Source organism: Acomys russatus, chromosome 2 (assembly GCF_903995435.1).
Source record: "Acomys russatus chromosome 2, mAcoRus1.1, whole genome shotgun sequence".
In the NCBI taxonomy this organism is placed as follows: Eukaryota; Metazoa; Chordata; class Mammalia; order Rodentia; family Muridae; genus Acomys; species Acomys russatus.
The window spans coordinates 103827432-103853113 of record NC_067138.1 but is presented as its reverse complement, the minus strand read 5'-3'; the positions used below and the strand labels follow the sequence as shown (position 1 = coordinate 103853113).

The 25682-nt window shown below is 46.6% G+C and overlaps 1 pseudogene; it reads left to right on the top strand.

Moving 5' to 3' along the window:
* Positions 1-1549: 1549 nt before the first annotated feature.
* Positions 1550-10800, top strand: LOC127198891 (rho GDP-dissociation inhibitor 1-like; annotated as a pseudogene).
* The last annotated feature ends 14882 nt before the right edge of the window (positions 10801-25682 follow it).

Below are 25682 nucleotides of genomic sequence, written 5' to 3'. Positions count from 1 at the left end.
CCACTTATCCCAACAATTGGGAGGCAGAGGCTGGCAGATCTCTGTGAGTTCAAGACCAGCCTGCTCTACAAAGTGTGTCCGGGACAGCCAAGGCTACACAGAGAAACCCTGTCTCAAAAAACAAACAAAAACAAACATTCCCAGCTTCTTGCTGGGAATGGGTCATTGGAGAAATCAGCATCGTTCATCCATTGCTGGAAGCACACGGCCCTGTGAGCAGGGAACCCCTCTTGAGAACTTCCTGGCTCCTGGCTGCACAGAAGTCCAGCCTGGGCTGCTACCAGGGCAGAACTCTCTGGACTGACATCGCTTAGCTTCCATGTCTCCTGGGGTCTGCACACGAAAGGCTCATAGTCATAGCTCTGAAAGTTTCATGCAAAAAAAAAAAAAAAAAAAAAAATACACACACACATGCACATATGTTTCCTTTATATAAAAGGAAGAGTGTTAAAACTGATAATATGTAAACACAAAGACAAGCATTCTCATTTAGACTGGACTGTTTATTTGCTTGGTACCCCTTGGGTGAGTCACAAAGCCCTGTAGGTGACAACTTCATCGTCCCCAGAATAGAAGTGACCATACAACTACTTCTGAGAGTCTTCATAAGAAATAGCTTGCGAAGGTTTTGGAATCCCAGTGATAACCCAGAAAGACTGTTTTCAGAAACTGCAGCAGACATCTTCCCACAGTGTGATTTGTGAGAGATGTCCCCAAATCCCATGTGCAGATGCCTTCTCAGACATGAGAATAATGATGCAACAGATGAGCTTTAAAAAAAAAAAAATGCTTTGAGAAGATTTATTTCAATGTCAAAATACAATGTAGCAGCAAGCACGTACGTTAATAAATGTTAGCTTCACGCTTTGCAAAGGTTAGTGTGTCTCCAGCCCCTGGGGATCTTGTTATGCAGTGGGTCTGAGTGAGGCCTGAGTTTGTGTGTCTAACTGGGCCCAGAGGATGCCGATATGGTCAGGCCACAACCATGTTTTAAGTAGCACAGCTCCGGCCCATCCTTATTGTTTATAAATTAAAATGTTGCTTCTCAATCAGTCTGAAAAAAAAAATCTCTTTGCTCCTGCTTCTTGGGAATTTGCAATGCAGGCCATATGAGCTAATTTCTTTTTGTTACTACAAAACAACCAAGGAAGGGGGGGGGCGGGGAAACACCCAAGGAAGGATGCGTCTGAAGAAAAAGAGAGTATGTTTTAGTCCACGGCTTTGGAATCTAATCAATGTGGTTCCAGGAGCCTGTATAGTGGAGAAAGGGATCACAGCTGGATAGAGGAAGAGCAGGGGGGGTGAAGTCCGGGTTTTGTTGTTGTTTTGGTTTTTCAAGACAGGGTTTCTCTGTGCAGCCTTGGCTGTCCTGGACTCCCTTCATAGACCAGGCTGACCTCGGAACTCACAGCGATCCTCCTGCCTCTGCCTCTCTGAGTGCTGGGAATCACAGGCATGCGCCACCACGCCCAGTTCAAGTTCAATTTTTGAACAGTGATCTTGTGACAGCTGCCCTGGGTCCCAGGAGAGATACCATACCATCGACAGCATGCCCCTAGGTGACTCAAGGGCCCCACCCCTTAAAGCTTCAGACTTCTCAGTGCAAGGGTAGGTAGGGGTGGGGTGCTGTAGAGACCGCCACAGCCGGAGCGGGTCAGAGAAACCTCACGGAAGAGGCTTTGAGCTGAACATATTACATCAGCCAGGACGTCCTAGAGAGCGCGGTGAGATTGAAATGATCATGGCCCCACAGCGATAGGATTTCAGATGACTTCAGCTTCAGTTCACAGGAGAGATTTGGGAGAGAGGAAAGACATATGGTCCTGTTTACTGTATTTTTATATTAGAGATTTGGACTTGCGCCTAAACTTGAGAGGGCTGTCACACAGACTATGTTAAAAATCCAAACTGCTTTCAGGGAAAACACACATGTGTGCTAAGCTCTACTCTTAAAATCCCACTGCTGGGGGCTCCGGTGGGAAAAGGTGCTTGCTGCCAAGCCTGACGACCTGAGTTTGATTCTCAGGCCCCACATGGTGGAAGACCAGAACCAATTTCAGCCAAGTTATCCATCCACCAACTGGTAGGTTTTCTTTTAGTCAGCAAGTTATCCTCCACATGAACACTGCGCACACTGAATGAACGAATAAATAAATGCAATTTAAAAATATTTCTAATCCCACTGCTCAGCTGGAAATAGAGCTGAGGGATGGAGCACTTGTATGTTTGAGGCTCTTGGGATTATGAGCAAAGTGATGTTCACAGACTTAGGACAAAGGGAAGCAACCTGTACCTTCCTTTTCCCGTTAGCTGGGATGCTGTAGCCATTCAGCTTGATCCATAAAGACAAAGCTAATGCTCCCAAAAACAGAGCAGGAGACAGAAGGAGACAGGGTCCTGTCACAGCTGCTCTGGGCTGCCTATTCCTCGTTTAACAAAATCTAAAGGTGTTCTCACCTGTGTGAACCACTGTCAGGGACATCTCTTCTAAAGGTGTTCTCACCTGTGTGAACCACTGTCAGGGACATCTCTTGCAACAGACAGCATCCCTGAAACCTCAAGACAGTCCAAGGGCATCAGGATAAGCCGTTCTGATGCCAGGTGTGACTGATGCCGGGCGTGACGGCACATGCTCTTATTCCCAGCACTCGGGAGGCGAGGCAGGAAGATCTCTGAATTTGAGGCCACCCTGGTCTGCAGAGTAAGTTCCTGGACAGCCAAGGCTACACAGAGAAACCCTGTCACAGGAAGACAGATGGGGGGAGGGAAGGGGAGTGAGGGAAAAGAGGAAAGGGAGGGGAAAAAAGAAAGGGAAGAAGGAAGGAAGGAAGGAGGGAAGGGGGAGAGAAAGGGAGAAAAGAAAGAAAAACCAGTAAGTTTGACTTCCAACTCTGCAAAAATTAAATAAATAAAGTATATGTAAGGAGTGTGTGAGTTATATGAGAACACGATGCCATTTTTACATAAAACACATGGGTGTATGGCAGAGGTAGGTGGATTTCTGTGAGTTTGAGGCCACCCTGGTCTACAAATCGAGTTCCAGGACAGCCAGGGCTACACAAAGAAACATTTTGTACTCAAAAAAATGAAAAAAGTTGGGGGGAGGTTTGGATAAAGCCATTTAGTTCTCACAGAAACCTTATGGTTAAGTGCTAATATTTTTTTTCTATTTTACATTTGAAGAAACAGAACCAAAATGAGTTGAATTATTGTTTTATAAACAAAACCCCAAATGTTTGATTTTACCAATAAAGACTCAGGAGCCAGATGTTGAGGTGAAAACTTTCTGGCTGAGAGAGGCAGAGGAAGCGCCCAGCTGACCTTTCTACTCAGCTGCCATCCCAGAAGGAAAATAAAATGCCCTTCTACTTCTCCACGCTGTCTTTAAAACCCTTCAAACAGAATGTCCCTCCTTTCTACTTCCTGTGTGTCTTTCCTTTTTTTTTTTTTTTTTTTTTTTTTTTTTTTTTTTTTGAGACAGGGTTTCTCTGTGTAGCCTTGGCTGTCCTGGACTTGCTTTGTAGACCAGGCTGGCCTCGAACTCACAGAGATCCACCTGCCTCTGCCTCCCAAGTGCTGGGATTAAAGGTATGTGCCACCACGCCTGGCCTATGTGTCTTTCTATCCATCCTCCAAACTTTTTCTCACTGTTTTCTTCCTATGTTCACTCCCTGTCAACTGGCTGCTTGCTCCATCTGTTGACCTAGGGTTGACTTTATTTAGCTCTTGTTTACAGAAAGCTCTCGGGATTAAAGGTGTGTGCTAGGGCTGCGCCACACCACAAGAAGCACAATCTCAGAGTTCACAATATGATCAAATATCCTGAAACATCAAATAACTCATCCAAGGACCACACAGCCTAGTAAACTTCAGGCCCAGGACCACAAACCAGCCAGTCAGGCTAGTTTTATGTCAGCCGGACACAAACTATAGTCATATGAAAACAGGGAACCCCAGTTCAGAAAATCCCTCCATAAGATGAGGCTGCAGGAAAGCCTGTAGGGTATTTTCTTAATTAGTCATTAGTGGGAAATGTTCCGGGACACTGTGTGTGGTTTGCCCCATGAGCTGGTGGTCCTAGCTTCTATAAGGAAGAAATCTGAACAAACCATGAAGAATGAGCCAGTAAGCGTCACCCACCCATGGCATCTGCATTAGTTCCTGCCTCCAGGATCTTGCCCTGTTTGAGTTCCTCCCCTGGCTTTCTTCAACAACAGACTGTGATATGAAAGTATAAGCCAAATAAACCGTCTCTTTCTCAACTTGCTTTTGGTTGTGATGTTTCTTCATAGTAATAGTAACCCTAAGACAGGCTCCATGAAAAAATTCCACTGCCATACCTCCTAGATCTTTTTTTTAAAAAAATATTTTATTAATTTATTCATATTACATCTCAATGGTTATCCCATCCCTTGTATCCTCCCATTCCTCCCTCCTTCCCAGGTTCCCCCTACTCCCCTCCCCTATGACTGTGACTAAGGGGGACCTCCTCCCCTGTATATGCTCATAGGGTATCAGGTCTCTTCTTGGTAGCCTGCTATCCTTCCTCTGAGTGCCAGCAGGCCTCCCCATCCAGGGGACATGGTCAAATATGGGGCACCAGAGTTCATGTGAAAGTCAGTCCCCACTCTCCACTCAACTGTGAAGAATGTCCTGTCCATTGGCTAGATCTGGGTAGGGGTCCAGATCTTTTCTTGCCCCCCTATTAATACCCCAGGCTAGGGAAATGGTACCTGGCTGCAGAACACAGACACTGCTTAAAGCACAAAGCTGCTTTGGGGCTGAAGGTTAAGGCAATGTCTGACCTGCAGGTCTGTCAGGGCCACCTCTTAGGTGACAGTTGGGGGTTGGAGGGATGGCTCAGCAGTTAAGAAGACTCACTGTTCCTCCAGAGGACCTGGGCTCAATTCCCAGCACCCACATGTCAGCTTACAAATGTCTGTAATTCCAAGATCTGACACCTTCATGCGAACACACATTTGTGGGTAAGGTTGAAGTCTGACTTCTTTGGATAGCCACTTTGTGCTCGATCTATGAAGGTGGACTCCCATTTCTCAGCAGGTTCTCACTCCACCTGACCTGGTAACCCCAGATTTTGTAAGGTGTGTCACTAGTACTAAAAGAAAGAAAGAAAGAAAGAAAGAAAGAAAGAAAGAAAGAAAGAAAGAAAGAAAAAAAAAAATACAGGCCCGATCCTTTCCTAATAAGGAACTTTAACAAGCACAGGGTATTTCCAGAAGTACCCCACCCCATGCTGAGATCCTAGCTTCCAGCAAATGGCCCTTAACTGTACTGAGGAGTCATCCCCTCACAGTAGGATAATTAAATACTGTTTTCTCCTTCTTGTGATAGGGCCCCGTGCTACTGAGGCATTGTATCGCTGTATGTAGATTAAGCATCCTGGCACCCTTAGCCCTAGCAAACCAGACACATTCAAAACTTGTGCTCATGCCCGGGATCATGCTCTCTTGCACGCCGTCCCTCCTCCACAACCGTCTGAGACTCCATTTAATCCCGGGGTAACCGTCTCTAAATGCCCAGTGGTCAAGCAGCAATGGCAGAACCGCCTCTGCAGCCCCTGGGGCCTGCTCAACCACTGCTGATAGCTTGGTGCTGCCCCCTAGTGAAGCACTGCAGGGCCTGCATCTCACCCTGCCTGCCCACGGGCTTTGGAACATTGACCTACTTCCCCTGCTGTGGCGCCAAAACAAGGAGCTGTAACACTTGTGCGGCTCCCGAGTCTTCGTCTTCGCTGTCTTTTGAGACTTGCAGTATCTTTCTAAAAATAGCTACCGTAACACCCAGTGTGGAAACTCATGTTCCACTTCCTCCGGAGAGGCTGGGAACCTGACTTTGTTCCCAGGCTGCGAGCTTCACCCCGGAGCACTTTAATCTGCCCCTGAGCAAGAAACGGGACCTTGGGACCTTTGATCTTGAGGTCTGTTCCTTCTTGCCAGGAGGAAAGTAACACCTGGACTGACCGGCCGGAAGTGGTACCCAGGCCGGACACTGGACAAAGAACGGCATACATTCAGGCAAAACATCAGTGCATATAAAATAAAAAAATAAATACATTTAAAAAAAAGTGTGACAGTTGTGATGTCAAATGCCTGTTTCAGCATTTCTTGAAAGAAAGGAGCCTCTGTTGGGGGCACAGACGTCTGAACCTTGCATTGCTTCAATGGCTGGAAGAAGGAAGTCTTTCCTGGACCCTAATTTGGGGTTGAGTCCCCAGCATGGTGACTTCACTGACTCCTGGACACCAATAAAGCCTTCCCACAGAAGATGTGGGGTTTTCTGAATCTCCACAGAAAATTTCTTGGGTGTATATATATATATATGTATATATATATATATAGATTATTTTTTTCTTTTCTTTTCCCTCTTATTAAGTGGCCCTAGCTTGTTTCAAACTCACAGCAATCCTCCTGGCTCTACCTCTCAGGGGCTATAGACACGCCCCCATCACATCCAGACAGGTCCGTGGGCATCTTGAAGGACATGACCTCCCTCGCTGACTACCACAGAGGTGGCAACAGAATCTGCTAGTCTAATGTCCACACGGGTCACTGGAAAGTCTTGTTAAAGCACAGGAGTCTGGGTTGGGTCTGGGATTCTGTGTCCTGTCAAGGTCCCAGTGCTGCTGGGGAGTAACCCACGGTGGAAAGCGAGAGACCAGACACCCACTCTGGGACGTCCTCTCGGAGGAGGTGGGGGGGGGGGGGGGTAGAGAAGGGGGCAGGAAACTTTGCTGTATACTATTTGAGACCTCATGATTTTTTTCTGTAATTGTACACAGATGCCATTTACTTTAGAAAAATCAGCTGAAGGCCGGGTGTGGTGATGCCCGCATTTAATCCCAGCACTTGGGAGGCAGAGGCAGATGGATCTCTGTGAGTTTGAGGCTAGCCTGGTCTACAAAGTGAGTCCAGGACAGCCAAGGCTAACACAGAGAAACCCTGTCTCAAAAAACCATAAAATAAAGATTAAAAAAAAATAAAGAAAGAAAAATCAGTTGAGGAGGAACAAGGACAGTTTCACTTAGCCAAAGTTGGCCTGGAACTCACTAAGTAGCCAAAGTTGACCTGGAACTCATTAAGTAGCCAAGGGTGACCTGGAACTCACTAAGTAGCCAAAGTTGGCCTGGAACTCACTAAGTAGCCAAGGATGACCTGGAACTCCTGATCCTCCTGTCTCTGCTCCCCAAGTGCTGTGATTTCAGAGGTGGGCCTCTGAACCAGCTCTGGAAACTACAGATGTTGAAAACACTAATTCTAGAATCAAGTTTAAACTTTGAACTCTACCACCAATGGCCGTCAGTGTCTGCCACACCTGTTTCCCTAGCGACTGGCTCTTTCTGACAGAGTCTTCTCCCAAGGACCCAGGCCATCTACCTGCCCCACAGCCTCGCTTCTCCCCTAGATTCTAGTGGCTTCATTTTAAAAAAAAAGAAAATAAAATAAATTTTTGTTGTTTGTTTGGTTTGGCTTTTTGAGACAGGCTCTCACTCTATAGCCAGCCCATGCTGGTCTAGCCTTGCCTCCATCATGACCCAAAAGAGATAGTCAAGATCAAATGAATTTCTCTTATCTCCCAGACCCCTCCATAGTCCGCACAAGTATTTGCTGGTCACATTTGATGACCCTGGCAACCTCTTTTCATGCCCCGCCTAGCCTGTGTCATCGGGAAGCAGGAAGCCTCCCCTGCAGCCCACAGTGACTATCCCACTGCAGGGCTTATATAGCAAGCTTAGCAAGATTGAATACTGAAATACCAGGAAAGGTCACCACCCATGCCAGGGAGCACAGGGCCACTAGCTGCAAAAGACATGCTCTTATTTCTAATCAAGAAGAAACTACCTCCCTGGGATGATTTGCCTAAAAACTGTTTATTGTTTTTAAATTGCATGTATTATCTGTAGGCCCAGCTAGCGATCAATCAAGACACAGACACTTGTTACATTTTAAAACAGTCTTAGTTAACCTGGGGCAGGGCAGATATCAATCCTCTAAACTACCTCCCATAGTGGGACAGGCATGGGATCCCTGCCCCAATCCCATGCCATCTGCTTCTAATAACTTCTATCAAGTTACCTCCCATCCATAATCCCACATACTTGCTCACGTTCTTCATCTGGGCTGGATTCTCCATCCACGCCGCCGGCCATGTGCTTCTCCTCCATCTAACCCATGGCGGCCTTCCTCTCTTCACTTCAGGTCTCTCTCCTTCCTCCTTGTGGCAGCCTTTCTTCTTCCCAGAATTCCTCTCTTTAAGCCCCACCTATCTCCTTTGCCCTGCCCAGGTGGGATGGCTTTTTATTAAGCAAAAGGTGGGTCACAGAGACAGCAAGCAGTAGTTAGCATCAAAATACATCAGACCGGCCCTCAACACTGTTTCTAGCGGGCAGGGTTGGTGGGAAGTTTAAGGACTAAAACCTGTAGAGTCTGCAAGGGCATTTGCATTGCAAAACTTAGCTTTTGCTTTCCAAGAAGGGTCTCACTCTGAAGTGCAGGCTAGCCACAAACTCCTGCTCTGTACTGGGACTACAGGCATGCATCACCCACCATGCCCAGCTGCAGAGCCATGATCTTCACAAGCAGAACGCACTTTTATGACCTAAGAGAGACCCTGTTTACAAGAAACCTGCAACAATCCTCTGATACAAAGCAAAAGGGCTCTGGGTCGGCCTCGCACACACCTGGCTACCTCTGACAAAATCTATTACTCAGAAGAAGGCACAGGCTGATATTTTTCACTTAATGTGCCCTAGCCAGTCAGCTAAAGAGAAACTGAACCTCCCAGCAACCAAACAGTTCTCTAGAAATGTGGGAGTGGGGCTGGAGAGATGGCTCAGAGGTTAAGAGCACTGGCTGCTCTTCCAAATAGTCCTGAAGTTCAATTCCCAGCAACCACATGATGGCTCACAACCATCTATAATGAAATCTCGTTCCCTCTTCCAGCATGCAGGTGTTAAATAAAACTTAAAAAAAAAAAATGTGTGAATGGAGCAAATGCGTTACCTGCCTGCAGGAAGAGGGCTGAAGACCGTAATCTAACCAGGGAGATTTTAACGCACAGAGCTACATGTGTGCGCTCAAGCCCAGCAAAACGGCCAGGAAGATTGTGTTATTCCTGGCTGAAGTCTGAACCCTGGGCGGGGCCTGGAGAGATGCTCAGCAGCTAAGAGCACTGCAGCTTCAGTCCCTGGGATCCTGAGCACTCTTCTGGTTTTCTTGGGTACCAGACACTCCACTCACATGGTACACAGGTAAGCGTGCACACGCGCACACACACACACATACACACTGATTTTGTTTTTGTTTGAGACTTGGTTTCTCTAAATAACCCTGACTGTTCTGGAACTTGCTCTATAGACCAGGCTGGCCTCAGACTCCAAGATCCACCTGCCTGTGCCTCCTGAGAGCTGGGATTACAGGCATGCGCCAGCACAGCCAGCAATTTAAATCTTAAAATTAAAAAGAAGAAGAAGGAGAAGAAGAAGAAGGAGAAGAAGAAGGAGAAGAAGAAGAAGAAGAAGGAGGAGGAGGAGGAGGAGGAGGAGGAGGAGGAGGAGGAGGAGGAGAAGAAGAAGAAATTTCAGCTACCATTAACCCTTAAGATCAAAGTCTCAAATGGGAAAATTGAGGAAGGATAAAAAAAGTAAGAAAACTAAGAGACATATTCTTTTTTAAAATAATCATTTAATATGTACTGGTGTTTTTGCCTGTTTCACACATGTGTGTCTGTGTGAAGATGTCAGATCTTAGAGTTACAGGTAGTTATGAATTGCTATGTGGGTGCTGGGGAATTGAACCCTGGTCCTCTAGAAGAGCAGTCAGTCAGTGCTCTTACCTGCCAAGCCATGTCTCTGGCCCCCTCGGCTTGTATTTCTTTTTTTTCTTTTTTTCTTTTTTTTTTTTCGAGACAGGGTTTCTCTGTGTAGCCTTGGCCATCCTGGACTCACTTTGTAGACCAGGCTAGCCTTGAACTCACAGCGATCCGCCTGCCTCTGCCTCCCGAGTGCTGGGATTAAAGGCATGCGCCACCGCACCTGGCGCCCGGCACCCGGCTTTTATTTCTTGTTAGCTGAGAGTCAAGTATTTTGACACAGAGGAGGGAATACAGAGGTGGTGGTTGGTGTCACAGGCTAGGGGTGAGCACCAGACAGCAGGAGCCCGCCACTGAGCAGCTGGCCAAGAGACTGAGCAAGGTGACCACTCTGTCAGCTACAGGACCCTAGCCCAGAAGAGCAGCCAGGAGCTCCAGGAACTGGGCATAGATGGTGACCTGCACAAGGACAAGGAGGTCCTACAGGGCCCAGTGGCTGTCTCTGCAGACCCCAATGTCCCCGACCTGGTCATAGCGACCTGACTGACCTTTGTGCAGCAAGGCATAGGTAATCTGCCCTAAGGAGAGCTTAGAGAAACAGTCATTTGTATTGAAAAAAATAAGGGTGGAGTACACGTGAACAGAGAGATGGTGTCAGGCATGACGCACACCCAGCATACACACAGGACCAGCAGTAAGACCGACAGGAATGACTACACGGTCCACAGCTATGGCCTCTGGGCTGAGGAATATGAGTTCCTGACACCCACGGGGGAGGCCCCCCAAGGCATGCTTGCTTTGGGAAACCATAGCATTACATTCCAAATCTCAGATGGTACCAAGACTTAGCACCTGTCCTTGGAATGGAACCTCACTATCCGAAAGGAACGGAAGAACACCCAGCTGGGAGTTGGAGAGGATGACAAAGAGAAGGACCCAGATGTCGCTCCCCATCCCAAACAGAAGTGCTGACAGCGCCTTCCCCATTCTCTCCCCAGGTGGCTCTTCTATCGGCTCCTCCTCCACCTCCTGCCCACAAGCCACCGTGGTCTCTAGTGTCACATTGCTGCCTCTGCCTGTGCAGTGGAGGGGGGTCCCGCCAGGTCCCTTTTGTCTTCCCTTTCTCAGGCCCTAACTGTTGGGCTGCCCAGTCCACTTTGTCCCTGCCCCAGCATGGACCAAAGGCTGGGGTGCCCTTCAGTCCCATCACTCTCTGGCCAGGCCATCACTTCTAACCTCGATGCCTTGACATGTGGAGCAAGTACTGGGCCATCGCTCACTCCTAACTTACTTGTCCACATGAGCAAGTTGTCTTGCCTGTACCCATCCTGTGAGCCACCAGGCAGGTCTGGGATGTGTTGCTGTTGCTTCCCAGAGGCTTAGCCAGCCCTCACCACGGCCAGGGCAGAGGTGGTGGTCCAGCAGCTAGGGCAGGGCCAAATTGCCCAAACCCAATGCCTCTATCCCAGTCTTGATGGGGGGTGGGGCTAATTTCTCTGCCTTTTCAGGCAGCATTTAGTCTTTTAGAATTTGGTTTACTTTCCTCTTCTACAAAGAGCTTTAATATATATACACACATATATATATGCACACCCACACACACATATATATAATTTTATTTGCATTGGTGTTTTGCCTGCATGTATGTCTGTGAGGGATGTCAGGAACTGGGACTCTGGAACTGGAGTTAATAGTTGTGAGTTGCCATGTGCATACCAAGTATTGAACTCAAGGCCTCTGGCAGAGTAGAGTGGTCTTAACCTGCTGAGCCATCTCTCCAGCCCCTACAAAGAGCCTTTTAATATTGTAGTCCTGCTCAAACAGCAAGATTTCTAGTGAGGGGCAAACAGCCAACCAACCTCACTTCCACTGTGTGTAACCTTCTGCAGGCAATTGTGGGACTAAGGACAGGAAAGGTGGCTGGCAACCCAGTGTGGCCAGGAGTAAACTGGCTCCTCATCCTTTCAGGACTCCCCACTGATGATGATCTTGGTATTGGCTGTGTTTCTCGCTTCCAAAATCAGATCACATGAGCCTATCCGATAGGCTAACCCTGCAATCCCATGAGCATTTATGATTGCTCTGGTGTTGGAATTGTACCCAGGGCCTCAACTATTAAGTAGGTACTCTACCACCAACGCATATAACAGCCATTATATATTTTTCTTTTTGGTTTTTTGAGACAGGGTTTCTGTTTTAACCCTGGCTGTCCTGGAACTCACTTTGTAGATGAAGCTGGCCTTGAACTCAGATATGCCTGCCTCTGCCCCTCAAGTGCTGGGATTAAAGGCATGCGCTACTACCATCCATCTTTCTGTTTGTTTGTTTGTCTTTGAGACAAGGTTTCTCTGCGTAACAGCCTTGGCTGTCCCAGACTCTTTATAGACCAGGCTGTCCTGGAACTCAGAGATCCACCTGCCTCTGCCTTCCAGAGTGCTGGGATTAATGGCGTGTGCCACCATACTTGGCCTACTTGTCTCTTTTAAAATGCAGGTATTGTAATTAAACTATAGGTTTCCTTAAGCAAAGACCCACATAATTTACCCAACACCAAGATTAGTAGGGAGGCCCGCCTGAACTATTAAACCCGGTGCCTGGCCTGCGGTGGCGCCAACACTGGTAAAACTCTCAAGAGGATACAACTGAAGGTTATATCTTTCCTTAAACCTGCATGAAATGGGTTTTTCACCTCATGGACAAAACAATGACTCATACTGAAGCATCTATCCTGCATTGCTTTACTGTTGTGGAGGATGAGATGTCCCCGTAGACCATTATTACTAGCTTTGACTACGCCATCAACCTCCCATATAGTTGGGATTCACAAGCTAACATGCCTAGTTCACATCTAAAGCTTGAAGCCCTTGGACATCCTGTTCAGTCTCCCTGTGCGGCTCAGTCTGGTTTCTGGTCCCTAGATTCACTTATCCCTCTATAATCTCCTAGTGGCTGGAACTGAAGGTTGGGGGGAATTTTGATTTTAAGGTTATTACTCGTAGGGGGATCTTTGTCTGCATTTATCTCATGCACCACGCTTGTGGTACCCACGGAGGACAGAAGAAAACACTGGAACCTTGGAAGTGGAGTTACAGATGGTTATGAACTGCCCAGGTCCTGTGGAAGAGCACCTAGTGCCTTTAACCACTAAGCCATTCACACTAAGCCATTCATCTCTCCAGCCCCTGAATCTGTTACTATCTAGTTTGTGCTAATTTGTTACGGTGGCACATCTACAAGTAGACACGGAGTTAATTTCCTGGCAGGCGCTCAAAGTGCGGCAGCGCAGCAACAGACAACACAAGATAGCTCGGTGGTTCTAAGTGCTGCCTACTCGTCCAGAGGACCCGGGTTCAAGTGCCAGCACCTCCCAGGTGGCTTGCCATCACCTGTAACCCGTCCCAGGGCACCAGGCATGATGTGGTGCACACAAACGCATGCAGACTAAACACTCGTACATAAATAGCTTTTTAGAGAAGCAACACAGTAGCAAGGGCGATTGTGTACATTTTACATCTGACATTTGTGTGTCCGAGTGGTGGCACAGCAAAAGAGTTAGTGACTCTTGGTTCTGCCCCAGCGTGTGGGGGCATGGGGGACACACACACAAACCAGGGGTGCTTAGCACTATCCATCTTATGTAGACTCCCCAACTTTACAGGGGTGGTAGGACTCACTCAGTTGTCCTAACTTGCTCCAGGACTAGACATAATTTTCATGGCAAAGTACTTAAAAAAAAAAAAAAAGCCCACGATTTCAACCCTTGCCGGGCTAAGGCGGGAGGGTGGTCCTAGCTGCACAGGGGGGGTTCAAGGACAATTTGGGCTGCTGGGCTGGGGACCATTGCAAAATGGAACATTCCATTCCACTCTCCTTGATTTCTTTGGTGCCTCCTCACTGAAGACCATCTACACACTGTCACATATTAAGATAAATGCTCCATTAATGGATGGGTTGAAACAATAAAATGTTAGAAGTTATTAGACAATGCAGTTAACAGCAAGGCACTCTAGTGTGAGTAGGAATATTAAATAAACAAACGACATCTTAAAACCTCAAGCTTTAATAGAAACATTCCAAAGGGCAAACGATATAAGTAATGTAATCTGGGGATTCAGTCAGTCTATGCAGCCATTCTAACTCTGCCATCCCATTGTGGCCTCTAGTACTTTTTACCTCTTGTACAGTTGCAAACAAGGTGCATCCTTATCAGGGCAGATAGCTATTAAAAAGCCACGTATGCTGTCTAACTCAACCAACATTCAGGTAGTGACATTGCTCCCCCCCCCCCCCCCCCCCCCGAAAAACAAAGTCAGCTGCCCACCCTCCAGGATAGAGATGTGATGGTTTTGCGTCTAATGCTAATCGGGCTTTTGGACGTACTTTGATGGACAGAAAGCATCCAGATTGCTAAAGTATATTGTCCAACCGTTCTTTCAAAAAGGGCATAGTAGAAATAAACTTCATGAATTCTTCAATATCAAAAAATACCTTGGTTTTACCTTTAAACTCAAATGCCAGTTTGGCAGGATAAAGGAGTCTCGGATGAAAGCCTTCTTCTTGAAGAACTTTTATGATTCCAGACCACTGACTTCTCGCATGTATAGTGCCAGGTGCTAAGTCAGCGGTCAGTCTGATTTTTGACCCTCTGTAGGTTATTTCTTTTCTTGCTCTGGAAGCTTTCAGGATTTTTTGTTTATCACCAGCACTCCAAAACTTCACCAGGATGTGTCTGGGCGTGAGTCTGTGTTCATCCACGGAGTTCGGGATTCGATGAGCACTGACAATCTCGAGACTCTGGTCTTCTAGCTCAGCAAAGTTTTCTTTAATTATTTCCTTAATTATGTCTTCTGCGCCATTCTCACGGTTTTCTTTTTCTGGAATTCCTATCACTCGGATGTTGGAGCTTCGCAGTCTATCCTCTCTCTCTCTCAGCTTCTCTTTAACGTCGACCTCCTTGGCCAACCGCAGCGTCTCGTTAGTCAACTCCTCCACGATGTCTTCCTGCTCGTTCACTCTTGCTTCAATCACACGAGCCAAGGAACTCAGATCATCCACCGAGCTCTTCATGTTTAAGACATCAAAAAAGTAAAGTTTCTTGATATTTTCAACCTCCCTTTGCATCTGTCTGATGATACTGATCACACCTCTCCTGAAGTTCTCTTTGGTTTCATGGAGCAAGTCTGCCATTAGCTCTTCCATCTGTGGGGTCTTGTTGTAGCTCTCTTTTTCTATGTTCGTTAAAAGTGGAGCGACTTGTGATGGGACACTCAGGTTTGTATGTGAATGGCTCTTGGCACCATCACTGCCTGCCTGCTGTGATTCTGATGGGGAAGCCAAATATAAGGTGAGGCAGGGTGTTGTCCCAGAGCGGTGACCGTGGCTCAGGACACCTGCTCCTCCCTCCTGGCTTCGGGGTGCCTCCTGGCACTTCATCAGCTTTTTCTCCTTAGAGTCCCAAACCAAGTAACTAAAGGCAAGCTCTTTAAGTTCATGGAAGGTCTCCTTTTTTTTACTCTGGGACGACGTGTTTTCGTTCACTTCTTCCTCTGATTCAGAATCTACTACCAAACTAATCAAGCCAATGTCCTCACCACTCTTGGGGATTGTCTCCACTCCATGCTTTTCTACCACAGTGAGGCCCTGGAAGACTGAGCCTTGCGTTTCATGTGGTACGGAGGCCTCTTCCTCCTCCCCTACCTCTGAATTCTCTTCTCCCTCTTCCTCCCCGCCTGAGGTCTGCTCTTCCTCATCTTCCTCCTCTCCTGAGCCCACCTCTTCCTCCTCTTCTTCCTCCGTCTCTGAGGCCTCTTCCTCTGAAGTTTCTCCTTCCCCTGTCTCTGGGGTGTCTTCTTCCTCCACTGTCCTCGAGATCCCTTGCTTTTTGAGAGTTTCTTCATCCTTCTGTTCTGCTTCTTTTTGGTAAGTCTTCACTTCCGGACTAGCAACTTTTACCTCTTTGATGAACAGGAAGCTCAAACCATCACCTGCTGTTCTTCTGGCTTCGTGCTTCGGATCTGCTAGAGTTTTACCCTAGAAGTTTTTTTAAAAAAAAATCCTTTAAGTCATTTTTTTCCCCCAGTGAGTTAAAGGTTCTATTTTACCCTCTAAATTTAAAATACTTGCCACGACAATAAACAAATATCTGTAAAATTGCTTAAGTATATTTTTTCCTGTGTTGATAAAGAGGAAACTCAGGGCCTTAACATAGTAAGTGACAAAGCTCCCACACTGCACGTGGCAGATTTATCACCTAGCCTCAAATACAGGATTCGGTTTCCTATTGTGATCCTAACAAATTGCTTCTTCCAAAGTACTTAGGACACATGTGCACAAGATCATGCTGCTCTGACTTTCTATTCCTTTCATACTTAATGTGTTGCATTGGACTGACCTGGCACATTTAATGATCTCTCTTCTGGTTTAGCAGAACCTTATATAATTAAGACCCTTGTAGCTGGGCGGTGATGGCTCATGCCTTTAATCCCAGCACTTGGGAGGCAGAGGCAGGTAGATCTCTGTGAGTGCAAGGCCAGCTTGGTCTACAAAGTGAGTCCAAGAAAGCCACGGCTACACGGAGAAACCCTGTCTCGAAAAACCACAAAGACCCTTGTAACCCAGATTCACCCGAATTCCCTCTAACACAATTTAACCTATTTGTTCCCCATAAATTGTATGTATTTGTGTGCGTGTGTGTGCACATGCATGCTACAGCAATCAAATGGAGGGCAGAACAGCTTGTGCGAAGGGCTAGTTCTCTGTTCTGCCATGTGGGTTCTATTCATCCCTATTCATCCACTCAGGTCACCAGGCTTGTGCAACAAGCACCACCACCCACTAAGCTACCTCACCAGTCCTCAATTTTAACTTCTTTTTTCCTTTCATTATTATTATTATTATTACTATTAATATTATTTTAGATAGTTATTAACAGTCTAGGCTAGCCTCGAATTCATGCCAATCCTCATGCCCCAGCTTCCACTCCCAACCTTCGTAGATACCATGCCTGAGTTATATGGTTATATGAGGATTGAACAGAGACCTTTGTGTGTGCTAAGTATGTACCAGTGCATCTGAGATACATTCCAGCCCTCCATTTGGTGATGTGTGCTGTAACCCCTGTACTCCAGAGGTGGAAGCTGAGGAGGAGCCAGCCTGGGGGGCCTTCATTAAAACAAACAAACAGTAAATTATAAAGTAGTGAGCAAGTGAAATAAACTGGGCCACTGAGTTTTGAGTCCAACCTTTACAAGGTGGTACAGATTCCAGGTGTGTGAAAGCCCTTAGTATGAAAAGCAAAAGCATCATGTTTACCAAATTTTTAGAGCAAATCACAAAGTAGAAAACTACAAAGTAGAAAATACAAAGGAGAGGAATATCACTCTCCACAAGAGTTCTTTTAAACCGGGCGTGGTGGCGCATGCCTTTAATCCCAGCACTAGGGAGGCAAAGACAGGCAGATCGCTGTGAGTTCAAAGCCAGCCTGGTCTACAGAGTGAGCCCAGGACAGCCAAGGCTACACAAAAAAGCCCGGTCTCTAAAAACAAACAAACAAACAAACAAACAAACCCAACAGGAAACCTAAAAACTCAACAGAGGCTTGGAAAGAAGCTCAGCCTTCCTAATGGACTGATGTAAACCCAAACGGCAGAGCTATGGCGCACACCAGCCAGATTACCCATAAAATCTTACAACCAGGGAGAGGCAGCTGTGGGATTTCTCACACGTACATGCAGCAGTACCACCAGCATGCACGTAATAGACATCATCTAATAAATCAAAATTTTCTCAGGAAACGAGAGAGAAATCAGAGCAGGTATGGTAGAACACACCTGAAATTCCAATACTATGGAGGCTGAGGCAGGAGAAAAGTAAGTGTGAAACTGGTCTGGGCTACACAGCAAGACCCTGTGAAGATACCTGCAGCCCATAGCAATCTGAAATTATTTATTAATCAATTGAATATGGAAGAAAAATGAATGGAAGACTTGAGCCCTTTATAAGGCAGGAAGACAGAGTGGTCAATAAAAAGCCCCTTTGGCTTGAGGCAGGGCTAAGTGAGACACCGAGTGCAGACTGCAGTGAGAGGACAGTTGAAGGTAAGTGTAAGGACTCAAGGCATGGCCAAAATGGCTAAGGGCTCTTGCAGAGGACCCAGGTTCAGTTCCCAGCACCCACATGGGTGGCCCATGGGTACCTGATGTTTCCTTCTGGCCTCTCAGGCCACCAGGCAAGGCACACACATGACTACAGCTCTTACACATATAATGAAATATTTTTAGAAAGAAAACTGAGCCCAGCTACTTATACCCAAATAGCCCCATTGCTGGTCCCAATGCTTAACGCTTTGGTTGCACCCACTCATCTGTTCTCTTTTAGTGGGTTAAAAAAAAAAAGATACTCAGTTTTACCCTTAAATTTTAACATACTTAATATTTTCCTATCAATTTCTAGAACTCCTGTCAAGCAAACCTTGACTCCCTGGCTCATCTCTCCCAACAGGACTCTTGCTTCCAACTTAAAAGTATAGTATTAATATGAATAAATTAATAAAAAAATATTTTTAAAAGTATAATATTAGAATTTTCACAGTACGCTTTTCTTTAGGAATGATCTTAGATTGGACTTACTCCTCAAAACAGCCACACTAACCCTGAGCCCTACACTCTTGAGGGCTTACCAGTCTTCCTTGAGTGCTTACCAGTCTTCCCTGAAGCCCATTTCTTCTTCCTGTTTCATTTCCTGGGAGTACATCTTTCAGTAATTCTTTCAGAAAAAGCTTCCCGTTGGTGAACTGTCGGAGGCTGTGAAGGTCTGAAAAAGCCCTGGTTTCGCCGCCACACTTAAACGCTAGCGTTACCGTGCACCGCAGCTCGGGCTCCAGCTCCTTTGCCTTCAGGAGGCGGAAGACCTGGCCCCACTGCTGCCTGACGTCCAGCGTCGCTGAGGAGAAGTCAGAAGCCAGCCTCAGGATGGCTCCTTCCTCCGGGGCGCTGTCTTCTCTCGGGGCATATGGAAGGCTCTCGTTATTCCGGTGCCCTGCTTCTTTGGCTGGTTTCGTGTTTTCCCCTTCTAGAACTTCTCCAGGGCCACCGCTCTCTGTACGCCCGTCACCGGCACCGTGCGGCCTTTCTCCCACCCCGCCTAGCGATGGTTTCATGGCGTGGCCGCTATAGAGTGGTTTCGCCTTGTCCTGCTTCCTATTCAGTTTACTCCCGCCCTTGCTTCTCGCAGTCAGGTTTTCAGTGTCCTCTTCTGTTCCTGAAATTTCCTTTTCCGCTTTCTCTCCTGGTTTCAGACATCCTGAGGCTCGATCTTTTCTTTCTTGGTGCTCTGTCCCGTCCCCCGAACCCTTCACCTCAGGAGATGCACGTTTTATCATCATTTCCTTTAGACCATTAAGGCTTTCTCTCATCTCTATAAACATTGTATCTTGCTTTTCCACGAAAGCATTAAATTCCTTCATCACGACTGCCGAGATGTCACTGTACTTTAAATCCACCGATGCAGCCATTTCTCTCTCCGTGGCTCCTGGCTCAGGTTCTTTCTGCTCCTTTTGAAGCCTGGCTGCTTTTGACTGCACACCTGACATTGTAGATGCACCTTCTTCTGGTGAGGATGCCAGAAACTCAAATCCTAAGAGAAAAGAAAGGGGGGAAAAAAAAGTCATCTGAAGCCCAGAAGTGGTGGCTTAATCCCAGTACTTGGAAGGCAGAGGCAGTTTGAGTCCAGCCGGTCTATAGATCTAGTTCCAGAATAGGCAGGGTTACACAGAGAAACCCGGTCTCAAAAAAAGAAAAAGAAAATAAAACTACGCTATGTGTATTTCATAAATATTTAATATAGAGCTGGAGAGATGGTTCAGAGGTTAAGAACACTGGCTGTTCTAAAGGTCCTGAGTTAATTCCCAGCAACTACATGGTGGCTCACAATTACCTATAATGAGATCTGGTGCTCTCCTCTTCTGGCCTGCTGTCTCACATGCAGGCAAAATAGTGTATAAATAAATAATAAATTAAAATATTTAATATAAACCGTCACCAATGAGATGGGCACATGGGGCTGGGCATAGCTGCACACACCTTTAATCCCAGGACTTGGGAGGCAGAGGCAGGTCACTGAGTTCGAGGCCAGTCTGGTCTACAAAGCAAGTCTAGGATAGATAGCTAAGGCTACACAGAGAAAAACCCTGTCTTGAAACAAAACAAAACAAAACACCAAAACCAAGAGAGAGAGAGAGAGAGATGTGTACATGTTTATGATCACAAGAAAAGGAAAATTCAGCTTATGCATGATGATAACTAAAACCCACTGGGGGCAACATGCCCGTGCACATCTGTAGCTAGCTCCACCTAGTTAGGAGATCAAGGTAGGGAGGGGACCAGGAGTCTGTAGGCAACAGGGTGAGATTCCCATCTCTCAAGGGCTGGAGAAGTAGCTTGGTAATAAAGCACACATAAAATAGTTCTAAAAAAGAGATTTTTAGCCGGGCGTGGTGGCGCACGCCTTTAATCCCAGCACTCGGGAGGCAGAGGCAGGCGGATCGCTGTGAGTTCGAGGCCAGCCTGGACTACAAAGCGAGTCCAGGGCAGCCAAGGCTACACAGAGAGACCCTGTCTCGAAAAACCAAAAAAAAAAAAAAAGAGATTTTTAAAAAGAACTGGCAAGCCGACATGGTGATACATGCCTTTGACCTCACTGCTTGGGAGTCAAAGGTAAGTGACTCTGTGAGTTCAAGGCCGGAGTGGTCCACATAATAAATGTGAGAGCTACATAGTAAGATCCTGCCTCAAGAAATGTAACAGAGCCGGTGAGATGGCTCAGAGGATGGGGAGTTTGACCCTAGGGACCCACAAAGAAAGACAGAACCCATTTTTACAAACTGACCTCTGACCTCACATGCACACCCCCACACACAAGAAATATAACAAGAAACTAAACTGAAAAATAAAAGGAAGTTTTGAGGTCAACCTAGGAACATTATTTTTCAGGAGCACAAAATGTTAATTCAGACAGGTATAGTGGTACAAGCCTTTAGTCCCAACAGTCTGAGAGGCAGAGACAGGTGGATTATGATGTGAATTGGAGGTCAGCCTGGTCTACAAATAAGTCCAGGACAGCCAGGGCCACACAGAGAAATCCTATCTCAAAAAAATCAAAATAAGGGGCTCAGCGGTTAAGAGCACTGTCTGCTCTTCCAGAGGTCCTGAGTTCAATTCCCAGCAACCAACCACATGTTGGCTCACAACCATCCTTATGGAATCTGACTCCCACTTCTGCTGTGCATGAACAGAGCACACATATACATACAATAAATAAAACCTTAAAAAGAAAAAAAAGAAAGTTCTGTCTTGTTGGGTGTTGATGGCTGACAGCTTTAAAAAACAGGAAAAAAAAAAAAAAAAAAGTTGGACACTCCCTGAGGGAGCCAAAGTAAATTCCATTCCTGTTCCTCTTCCGAAAGGCCCAATCTGTGCGTAAGAGCTTTTAGACTGTGGCTCTCCAAACAGGCAAAGTAGGAAAGGAGAGGCCAGTCCATTCCAGCAACAGCATTTAATATGGACAGGATGAGGGAGGGCCTAACACTCCCACTACAATGAGCACAGTAAAACATGCCTTTTACACATGTGTAGTTTAGTCAAGAACCCCACTGCACCCAAGGCTGCAACCCTAACCCTGACAACCAGAACCCAGTGACATCACTCACTCAAGATAACCAGACAGTCCTAGAACCCTATGACACCCACTGGACAGTATATAGATAGCCTGCAGGTTATGATATGCACATCTGGAGGGTCTCCCACAGGACCCTGACCATCAAACCAGAGATTACAGAGACTGGACCTGACTTTCAGAGAAGGTACATCACACAGGCTAGGGGAGACCTTTCCTCTTGCTGTGACACCCTGTCAGAGGCGGCACCTGGCATGGATTCCAGACCGACTGTGGCTATGTTTAAGCACAGAAGCCCGTCACCTGCTGGCTTAGCAGTGCAAGTCATACCCACACTGCCTGAAGAACCAGAAAACAGACAACCAAGGACAGATACTGGGAAGACCCAAAACCATCTCCACGGAAACCAAACATCTTGAGCAGCAGGGCCATAAATGAGCATTTGGCAGAGGATATAGGGGACAGGTCTTTTGACTTGGTTTCCTAAGTTTTCCTTTACTGTCACAAAATACCTAAGACAAACATGTTAATGAAAAACAAGGTTTCTTTTGGTCAAATTTCAGGTTTTAATACACGTCTGCTTGACCCCCCCTTGGGCCTTTGGGATCAGCATGTCTCATGGTAGAAACTTGTGGAGGCTGCGCCTGCCCATCACGTGATAGGGAGAAAGGCACTAGGACCTCAAAATCTCTCGTGTGACCTCACTGTAGGCCCACTGGGCTGTCTGCCAAGCTGGCAGCATAGGCTTGTGGCGACCACACAGGATGCAAACGGAAATAGCTCTTCCTCGCTGAAAGGTGATGCCCACCATGCAAACAAACGAGAGCAAGGGAAGAGCATAAGTAGGTTGAGGTGGGTTTGAGGCTCCTTGCACATGCTGGGCTGACCCAGGAGCCCCAACCTGCTGCTCCTCCTCCCTCTGAAGTGCTGGGACCACTGTTGTGTGTGACCTCTGTTTCTGACAGTGACAACACAAAACCTTTTTTTCGAGACAGGGTTTCTCTATGCTATCTTTGCCGTCCTGGCCTCTGTAGACCAAGTTGACCTAGAACCCACAGCCATCCGCCACCACACCCAGCTTCAAGACAGGGTTTCATTCAGTCCTACCTGCCCTGAAACTTGCTATGTAGTTGAGGCTGACCTTTAACCTCTGTCCCTTCTGCCTCTAGCTCCCAGCTGCTAGAGGTCTAAACCACCATACGCAGCATATAACAGTGTCTGAATTTTTTCCCCTCCTTTTCACACAGGGTTTCTCTGTGCAGCCCTGGCTGTCCTACAATGTACTGTATAGACCAGGCTGGACTCGAACTCAAAGATCTGCCTGCCTCTGCATCTTGAGTGCTGGGATCAAGTGTTTGCTCCACAACTGCCCAGCTCAATGTCTGGATTTTTATATTTGCTTAAACCCAAGGCCTTTTGTATGGTGGACGAGCGTTCTCAGGGATCCCTAGTCCCTGAGAAAGTTTTAAAGCATTAATCTTCTTTGCATGCTTCCAACACGTCTCTTTTTAAGATGTATTTCTCTATTATGTATAGAGTGTACATGTATGCCTGCATGTCGGAAGAGGGCCACCAGATCTCATTACATGTAAGCCATCATGTGGTTGCTGAGAACTGAACTCAGGACCTCTGGAAGAGCAGACAGTGCTCTTAACCTCTGAGCCATCTCTCCAGCTCCCAACATGTTCTTAACACAGTCCAAGAGCAAAACAAATGTGTCTATGTATTATATATAAAGGTACAAAGGTAGGTGAGGCTTTAGCCAGAGGGCTTGCCTACCTTGTAAAGGCCCTGGGCTCTGTCTAGGCAACGCCCTCCACCCCCAATGCCCAATTCCCTTTAGACCAGGCATGGAGGCTCATGCCAGTAATCCCAGCACTAGGGCAGCTGAGGCAGCAGGGTTATACAAATAGACCAGCCTGGGTTACAGTGACTCTATCTCAAAACATAAACACACACACACACACACACACACACACACACACACACACACGGAAAATTAAAAATATATTAGATTCAAGGAGTTCAACCATCAGGATCCATATGGTCCGAGAGAACTGACTGCTTCAAGTTGTCCTGACTTCCACATTGGTGCCTTGACACAGAAGCACACACAAATAGATAAAACACTATTTGAAAACTTAAAACACAGCACTTGTAAAGTCAATCAGGAGGATCTCTATATATCTGAGGCTAGCCTGGTCTACATAGAGAATTCTAGGCCAGAGATACACAGTGAGACCTTGTCTTAAAAACAGCCAAAGAAACAGCAACAATGTAGAGAATAATGTTTTCGTATTTAATCTGGAAGTTTGAAGCACATTTGTTTCGCTTTATTTTGGTTCAGAACTTGTTAGAACCAAACCTGCATCAGCCCTCCCTCTGCCTCACACAGGAAGCCAGCACTAAGCTGAACGCTGGGGATACAGGCCTGTGCCGTGAACCGCGACTTAGAAAAGTTTTCTTAGTTATGTCCAAACCCAAGAATTCTAGAGACTAGTAAAAAAGAAATACTTCAATAACTGTACGAGGCTAGACAAAGCCGGGTGTGGTGGCACAAGCCTGTAATCCCAGCACTCGGGGAGGCAGCGGCAGGCAGATCTCTGTAAATTCAGGCCAGCCTGCTCTACAGAGCTAGTTCCAGGATAGCCAAGACTACATAGAGAAACCCTGTGTAGGAAAAAAAAGAAAAAAGAGCACACATCCAGCATTTAGAAGGCCCTAGGTTCAGATCGCCAACATAACAGAATACATCTGCGACTTTTAAAGTTCCTGTTTAATATGTATGAGCCTCCTTGTCAAACAGGAAACACCTCCGGCTCCTGGAGAGCTTATATATTGAGAGAAGCTAAAGTTAAAATTTTGTAGAAGAATACAAAATATTACTACACATGAAAAAAAAGCTAGTATAGTTGAAGAGATCACAGAAACAAACAAGGCCACTGCTCTGCACCCGGTGCACAGAACTCCCAGAAAGATGCTGTGTCTGCTGAGTCCAATTGGTGGACTAGATCCACAGTACTGGGGAGACTGGAATGCTGCTGCAGGTCCAGGGGTTAATTAATTATCTTATCTTGCACCAGTTCTAGCTCTCCAGGACACCATTCATTCCTTGACTGCCTGTGTCTTATGACTAACAGATAAGAATGTCCTAGAATCCATTAACTTAGCAGACCACAAACCCAAAGGCTAAGAGCTGAGAATGTTATCAGGCAGCATCTCGGGCCTGCAGAAGCTTTCCCAAACCCGCCGGGGCCCCCCCTCCCTGCTGGACCCACAGATGCTCGACGTCCTGTAAAACCATAAAACTCCTTGAAAGAAACTACTTCCATGCTGGGGTATGGAATTCGTGGTAACCTAAGCCTGTGTTCCTCAGCTCTGGACAATCAAAATAGCTCCATAATAAAACTATCTCTTATGTCCTCTAAGATAAGAGTTGTGGTTTTTGAAATGGCACCAAAGGTAAACTAAAAGCAGGGTGAGTAAGACTGAAATCCTAGCACGTGGGGCCGAAGCTGAGGTAGGATACACAGCCAACTATCAACCTACCCAGGGCTTTTTTAGTTAGACCCTGCCTCAAAAACAAGTCAAAAAGCCATCCACCCGTCCACTCGGCCATGGGAAAACCACTTGTATGGAAGAAAACCAGGCGTGTTGATGGCTGGTAATCCCATCAGAAGGATCAGCTCAAGACTGCCCTGGCTACACCTGGAGGCCGACCTGGAAGATATTAAGGCCCCCACTTCAAAAGGGACAAATAAAGAGGAGGGGCTGGCTCAGCAGCTAAAAGAGTACTGGCTGCTCTACCAGAGGACCTGGGTTCAAGCTAACAAGCCTGAGGTTCTAGTTCCAGGGAATCTGATACCTTTTTCTGGCCTCAGCTAATGCACACACCCACGCACGCGCGCGCACACACACACACAGAGGCAAAGCAACCACACAGACAACATAAAATTAAAAGTAAATAAATAATAAATAAAAGGAGAAATCTTTTGAACCAGGTCACAGCTGTGACCCAGCACTGGGGAGGCTGAAGGTACAAGGCCAATCTCTGCCACAGAACAAGATCTTGTCTTAAAATAAACCTTAGGTGTGATCCAAATACATAATAGATCTCAGTACTGGATAATTTGGTTTTACGTTTTTGTTTGAGAAAAGGGTCTCACCATTCTGCAGGCAGGCTT